The sequence below is a fragment of the Atta colombica genome, unplaced genomic scaffold, assembly GCF_001594045.1.
Source record: "Atta colombica isolate Treedump-2 unplaced genomic scaffold, Acol1.0 scaffold236, whole genome shotgun sequence".
In the NCBI taxonomy this organism is placed as follows: domain Eukaryota; kingdom Metazoa; phylum Arthropoda; class Insecta; order Hymenoptera; family Formicidae; genus Atta; species Atta colombica.
In genome coordinates, this window is record NW_017259334.1 from 1542265 (window position 1) to 1550653 (window position 8389).

Genomic DNA, 8389 nt, shown 5'->3' on the forward strand with positions numbered 1-8389 from the left:
GAAAAAAGTAACTTGTTTATATCAATAATTGGATTTTTCAAGGACTCTTTATATTTGAAATGACTTTGTAAAATAAATTTTATCTATATCATAATCTCTTACATTCAACAATTATCATTACCTCTTTTTAATTTGACTATAAAAATTTTTTCAAGAAAAAATATTTGTTTCAGAATTGCTTTGTAACAATTCGTCCAATATGCACAACACAGAATTGGACTTATTGTTATTGACGTAATTATAATCAAATTTAGTCAAATTATTTTTTGTTCCTTTCATTTTATACCAACACATTTATAAAACCTAAACCTAAGCCTAAAGCCTAGGGAATTGACCTTACGATAAAATACCCTACGGTAAAATACTCAGCGTGTCGCCGACAGTTCCAGACTGCGTGGTACACCTATAAGTAGTTTTCGAAGCACACAAAAGATTTTGCAAGGGCTTTTTAAATCCATGACGATGTTACATCTGGTTTTGTGTTGCTTTCTAATCTTTCTCTCCTTTTTCCTTCTCTGTTCTTCTTTTTCTACTATTCGTTTCTGTTAAGGTATTTTCTGAAAAGATTTTACAATAAATAGCCTTTCGTGCAATAAACATTGAAGCGAAGAACGAAGAGAGAAAGAGGGGAGTGAGGGGCTGGGGAAGGGACTCTCTAAAACTGGTCTCGAAACTGGTCGACAAAACCTCTATCTTCAGGAGATCTCCTTGTGAAAGAAAGAGAAAGAGGAAGAGAGGACAAAAAAGATAGACCTTTCGTTTCTCTGCGCGAAAGATCTTGAAGGTTCGTCGAATCGGATGAGTTTTTCCGAGAATTTTGAAACTCGTACAATGAACTAGTCATCGACAAATTTCTAACATATTGGAAAAACTCCGCTTGGATCTCTATGAAATTAATCCCAACATTAGTTAAAACTCAATTTTTCCTTCGAACTCTAAAAAAATGGAGGGGAGGAAGGGTTATTAATTTCTAATGGGAGAAGCTAATTTCAAAAGCTCGAATACTCAAAGTTTGTCAAGAAATTTGAATCAATATGACTAATGATGTCTTTATATAGAAAAGTATTTTTTTGGAAGCTGATATGCAAATCTCTGTTGTGTCATATTTGCAAGTTCTACTGGAATACTTTGAACAGATATATTATTATCATGTTGGATTAGTTTATTTTACAGTCAGTGAATAATAATGTTTCAATAATGCAACGTAATATAAATTGTAAAATATATTGAACTGAATATTGAGATCATCATAATATTATTCATATATAATAATCTGTATATAATTTTATTATAGAAACTAGATTTAGTGGTTAAATATATAGCATTTAAATTTTGTTAATTTTTATTTTATCTAATATAATAGATTCTAAAAAATATATTGGATATTTCAAAAAATAAAATTCAATGATATATTGAAATTTTATTACTTTTTATTCAATAATTTCGCGCAATATGTACTCAATGATAAAATGCGGCTGTTCAAACGATAAAAATAAAAGAATGCAAAATGATCGATTATTAGAACAAAATTACATTAGCATTATTTGAGTCACGTAATTATAGGGTATGGCGACCAACAGACATTCAGTATATCGGAATAACATCGATAGACGGATCTGATGGAATGAAAACGATACGCTTTTTTTGTAGAAGCACACTATAGCCAGCAACTGGATTTTTTATTGGCCATAAAATCCTTTTTGACTCGACCTCTGTAAGAGACTCTCAACAGAGAAATACAACATAAAGTTAGAAAAGAGAATCGTTTAAGGCCATACAGGCAGATTAAAGTTCTCATAAATGATAGATGCTCGACAATATAGAATAAATCAATACAAGGAACTAGAAATTATGCCGTTAGATCGTCTCGTTCCAAAACGACACGATTCACGGAAAAAACAATTATGAAGAATCGGAAAGCAACCTTGGATCGTGTTGTGATGCACGAGCAAAACGAGAGTAGCAAAACGCATGCGTTTTCTGTGGATCGTCGTGAGGATAGAATTAGGGCACAAGCTAGAGTGATGGTTAGCGTAGGAGGGAGAAGCTAATTACAGTAATTTTGTTATGGGAGCCACGAATAGGGATGCTCCGATGCGCCTTCTACATGATGCATTTTAATAAACGCGAGAGCAATGCCTGACCAGTGGAAGAAAGAGAAATCAACGAATAGACCAAGACGCGAGGGAATGAATAGGATGAGAAAGAGAGAGAGAGAGAGAGAGAGAGAGAGAGAGAGAGAGAGAGAAACAAAGACGGAGAAAGAAGTGCCCTATGGTGTTGCCGTATGGGAAATCGCCGACGGCGATGGTCAACGCGCGCGTAATCGGTGGGCGTTACATGGTATTATTAAGGGAAGCCAAAAAGTAACGATGAATTATTTTAAGTTCGCACTGCAAACGCAATATACGAAAAATTTCTTCGCATATTTTTCTTTTCGCGGTCCTCAGACCGCAATAACGGAGAATAAGAGACGTTCTTTGACCCCGGGATACGCGAAGGTGGGTAGAGCAGGGTAAGAGGCCAGGTATAAGGGACGCCAAAGAAATCATCTACCACTTCTCGTCTACTGCTCAGAGCCTGGAGGGAGCTGTTTCGGAAATTATGGGTTAGTGAGACTACGTCGATCTTTACTTCCTTCTTACTCCGCTCCAAGATCTTTCTACTTCTCTCTTTTTCTCTCATATGCACTGGATGGGAGCTTTCAACATGATTTGACCTGTATGATTGCACCTGATGGCTTGCATATATCTGTCGTTCGACTTTTTGCGTTTTTTCGATGTATCTTTTTAAAATTTTAATTTGTAAAAGTTAATTTTACGAAAATGATCATTCCGCGTAAGGATGTGCAATTTTAAATAATTTTCATTGATTTAACACATAAGACGTAAGATGTGATTAATATTAGGAAGAATAATTTAAATTGGACAAAGAATCCGTTGATTAAAGAAATTTGCGGTTTAAATTTGCAGCACTATATAATGATGTCGAAAAGATTTGTGTATTGCCATATTTGTCATTTTTGGCGGTTGTAGTGGAAGTTCTCGAAAGTTGGTATTATCTACCGCATTCGTAAGAAGGGAGTTGCTCTGCCAAAATTATAGGTCAGAAATGCTACGTCATTTATCGTTTCCTTTCTTTTCACTCCATCTCATTATCTCTCCATGTTCGCGTATTCTCGCAATGAGTCAATGACATTTTACAAATTTGTTGTTCTCCTGCTTTTTAACATCACTGATTTACCAGTACTTTATATATATAATATCACTAATTTATTCCCCTTTATTTACGGTCACGAAAACGGGTGGATATTTTACGCTTAATACCCCCCAAAATATAATATTTAATGGTAAAAGTTACGATGAAAGGTTTTGTGAAATAACACAAAAGAAAATTTTTACAACTGAATATATTTTAATTATTTTCGTCATACTTAAATACAGATTAAAGCTGATTCCGGTTCGATGAGTTTGAGCTTCCTGAAACAGGTTTGAATTGTGGCCCTCTTTCGCTTGCTTTACCGCCAACTCGGGGAAAACATATTTTTCACCGAAAGGAAATAAAGAAGAGAAGTATAGAGTCCTCGTTAATCCTAACCGGCAACCGTGGCTGCCGGAATCCTCTTTGAATGAAAGTATTAGCTGAGAGAGGAAACGAGCGGACTCACCAATTTTCGTTTTTTCCCTTTCGGACGCGATGATGAATAATTAGAGAGATACCTGGATTTTTTCCAGCCTGGTAGGATTCGCAAATACGGACACGACAGTGGCGAACGCTCGCTTGCATCGTTTGCCTGCAGGAATATGTGCACTCGTTAGTTCGCTGTTTCAGTGGCTCATTCGAACAGAACAAAATGCACCGGGGAAATCCAAGTCTCTCACTGCGTGGACGCTGACGTAGGAATTACCTTATCGTAAGCAAACAGATGGAAGGCATATATCTTAACTATTGTCAAAAGTACTAATACAATAAAGTAGAATTTAAATCGGAATAATGTTTACGAAGTGTTGACTCCAAATTAAATAGATTCCTTATATAAAAGAAACTAGAATGACCGTTACAAAAATTTGATTTTATTTGATTTCACTTATTAAATCATGCGTGAAATATCGGGACACATAGTTGCAAATGTATCGGTGTAATCATAATACACTATCATCTGTGCAATGTATAAATTCCTCTTGGACTTATCAGATTTCGTATATATAAAAATAGTGTATGATTCATCGATCTTCTATCGTATTTTCAATCGTAATGTTATTTCATAACTTGGCGTTTTTTCGTCGCTCGGCAAATATCAAATCTCTTTTTATCATGTTTCACTTTTCCACAAGATAAATCTATTTTTAATATAAATATTCTCAAACACAAATTGTGATATGTGTGTATATACTACGAGAATTCTGTGATTCCAATATTCATAGATAATATTAATCCGACATAATTATTTGTGATTATCTTATCGCACCGCGAAGCTGCTTTCTCATGAGGGCAATGCGGTAGCTACAGTTTTAATTCGCCAATCGTAAGTGAAATTGTGTCACCTATCTCTGTTTCATCCGCCTGAGTTATGCGTCATGTTTAGGAACTTCGTCGTCCACTCGTAGAGAGCAATGTCTGATTGTGCAATTTCCCCTTCTCTCTTTATGTTCCGAGGTTGAGGAACGGGCCTTTGCCAAACGATTCATCAGTTACTGGTTTTCAGGCGAAGATACAGAAATAGTGAAAGTAAAAAAACAAGCAAAAAGAAAAAGAAGAATAATGCAAGAGAGAGAAAGAGAAAGAGATTTGTTATTTCAGCTATGCTTATATATCAATTTATATTACATATAAATTTTAGTTTTAATATATTTTTATAATTATGTATATTCTCGATCTATATTTATTTCAATAATAACATATTTCTATCCATTTATTTATTATTTTGTATCTATTATATATAAAGAAATTCTAATCAAATTAAAAAATCTGTACAAGAAATAAGATTCATAAAAATAATAGCATCAACACAGAAAAACCAGAGATAAATTAAAGATAAAAGAAATGATAAACAGATAAAAAATAAATTAGTAGCGAACCATCGATTATTGAATCATTTTCTGCGGTCGTAACAAATAGCGTTAATTTGTATTTTTATGCTCGCGTAATTAGTGAAATGGTACTTTCAGTTAGTTTACCACTTACTTCGATACAGTACGACTAGCATGCAAAAAATGATTCTCGGATAAGCGCGGACTCGGCCATCGCCTTCGGCTTTTCGCGACTTCCCTATCTTTCTCTCTGGCGCACTGATGGACACGATTAATCAATTAGCAGCGATGTGTTCTACTTGCACACATATATCATTCTCTCGTAGCCGCACTGCTCAAGTCACCATTGTTGGTAAAGAACGAATAAAAATGTTGTTATTTCAATCCGGAAAACATGGTCCTTGCTCTGGCAAGGAATTTCCCGATTACGTATGCAGGAAGTTTCCGACATTTTTCGTTTGAGAGCTAACGAAGAGACCATTTCATACTCGAATACATTTCCTTCGTGTTTCTTTAACTGGCATTTTCTTTGATGTTTTAAAGTCGAAATTGATGTATCCAAATATAATATGAAAAATTTTTCATGAATTTATCTTTTGGATTATTAATATGAAAACATTTATATTGGCGTTTTATTACAGTTATGTAATTTCAAGATTAATCCAATATGTTCTAATTTTTATAAATTTTTTGTTACTGTCATCTCTTTCTAATTTTGTCGAGTTTGTAAATAGCAAAAATAAAATCTTTATTTCGCAAAGAGAAGACAAGTGTGTAGAATCTAATCGGCAATAAATGCCGAATTAATCAATTTACACACTACTGTTCAATTTTATAATTACCGTTTTTTGTGAAACACTATTCGTACGAGTTGCGAAATGTTGCTCATCCGGACCGACGGTGGCGATGACATCTCTCGATCTCCGACTCTATAAAAATTAATGTCCCCGCCAGCCCGCCGCGCCGGGTTAATGTATTCGTATGCACTGGCAACGTTGGCGGCGATAGATGTCGATGTCGTCGACCTAAAAAATACTTCGCATTCCGGCAGGAAGATCCGCCAAACATCAAATGTATTCCTAAATGCCCACACATTGCGTTCCTGCAGCGTCGTTTGCACGGCTCTCGCACGATGACTCACGCGTTCGGCAGCGAATTTGTGCCGTACGTTGACCTGGACATAGCTGCTTCTAGTCGTCTATTTTACACGTGCATGGATCAGGTGGTGGAAACAGTATGGGGGAGAAAAGAAGAAGAAGAAGGAGAAAAAAGAAGAAAGAAGATAGTGGTTCCGGATAACTTGATGACTAAGAACTCGATCGTACACGTGGGGCTCGCTGAATTGCGTTACTGTTAAGGGGGTAGCTTATGGAAGGGGTCTCCTGATCGCCGCCGGCATCATCATCATCGTCGTCGTGAGCATTATTATATCCGGGCCCCGATGAGTCATCTGACCGTTGGGCCCTCACGGAGGAGCCGACAGTGCGGTTCGCAGGAGCGCCTTCTCGCGCGCAAGGCCCCCACACTAGTCAGACTAGCTAACCTTGTTAGATCCCCTATACACCTTACACAACGCTGCTAATTATTCCGTATACAACAGCCGGTGTGTCTCTTTTACAATATGGGAAGTCAGTCTTGATGTAGTTTGCAAAGTTAAATATAGTCAAATGATGCACTAACCCTGTACCGCGAAATACTTTTCACTCAAAATCAGTATTCCATGTTTTGCGTGATAGGCTTCTGCTGCAATACTGCTAGCAATATTGCGATTTATTTTATCCTTGTATTATATTATATTAATTTAAATTCCTTTTTAATTTATTAATAGATTTTTCTGAAAAGTACTATTATTTATTTAATTTAATTTTTTAATTTAATTGCGTTATTAAAGCTCTATATATTTTTTCGAAATCTTACATTCAATGAATGCTCAAATGAATATACGCTTCGGTATGTAATCAATTCAAAGGAGGCGCGTAAACTTGTTCAATTTTATCAGATTGTTCCGCCGTGAATTCCAAAGCCACGATATCGAGCTTTGATTTTACAGCTGTGGCTATCTTATCTCTGCGATGTTCTTTTGTACAGCTACAGATCCTGGTAGCGGATAGCGGATAGCAATAGGTGAAATAATGAGATAGAATCTTATCGAGCTGCAATTGAAACGTGTCCGCGGTCACGATGATAGAATAATGGCCGAACTATTTTTATAAGGGAATGTATGTTCCTTAGATTACTCGGCGCATGTCAACCGGCGCGAGTTATGAGTCACAGCGCTTACCGGTGCATTTTCTAGTAATGAATCGCATTCACGTTTCAAATGATATGTCTGAAACGGTAATAAATAAATAATTTTCGTCAACGGTTGCATCAATTTTTCTATAAACAACAACACAGGGAGATACACACAAAGAAAAAATAGAAATATAAAAATTAAAAAGATATATAAATGATATTTTTAGTCGATTTTAGATAAGAAAAAATATACCATATTAAATGACATTTTAAAAATCCGTTAATTTGATGTAATATTAATATATATTAAAAATCGCTAAATAAAAAATATTTTTACTTTGCAGGGTTAATGATCTATAACGAGCAATTAAAAAATAATTAATATAAATTCAATTAAGTTATTAGCCAGTATACTTTTTCCTTTTCAATCTTATGAATTTGTTAGTTTATTGATTTGAAAATATTTGTATTAAAAAATATTTTTAACATAATAGTTTTTAATTATTGACAATATCGATATATATATATATATATAATATTTTTTTAATATTTCGCTATAATCGTATGTAGTTGCACGACATCCATCGCTGAACCCTGTTTCGATCGCCTTTAATATTGCCTTCTCTATAATAGCCTGTAAAGTGATTTCGCGTCGCGGAAAGGTGCAAATTCACCGTCTTCTAGAACCAGTGACGCAAAAGCACAGCGTAAGACGGATACCCGAGATGTCGAGGGAAAAATCAGGAAAAGAGGCCGAAGTCATTCAACAATGTCACTTTACTGACGGGAAATAAATGAAATGCATTTCCATGAAGTGCATACTACGATACTCGCGAACTATTAATATCAGTATGACAGTTTGACTAATGATCCTCAATATCCAAGCACGGCTTTGACATTACGAGATTAAAATCCGGTGGATAAAAACCGAGATAGAGTCAGATCGAGAGAAACAGCGCGGGAGGAAACTTTAGTCACGACGACTTAATACGATTATATTCGTTTGGCACGTCATTTATATCCGTTAAACGCGCATGGGGTATATTGAATCTGCAAAGAAGAAGATGATCAAATTTTAAATTAAGCTCGTTATGGAAAAGATTCATTTTCATAGAATTTCCAGA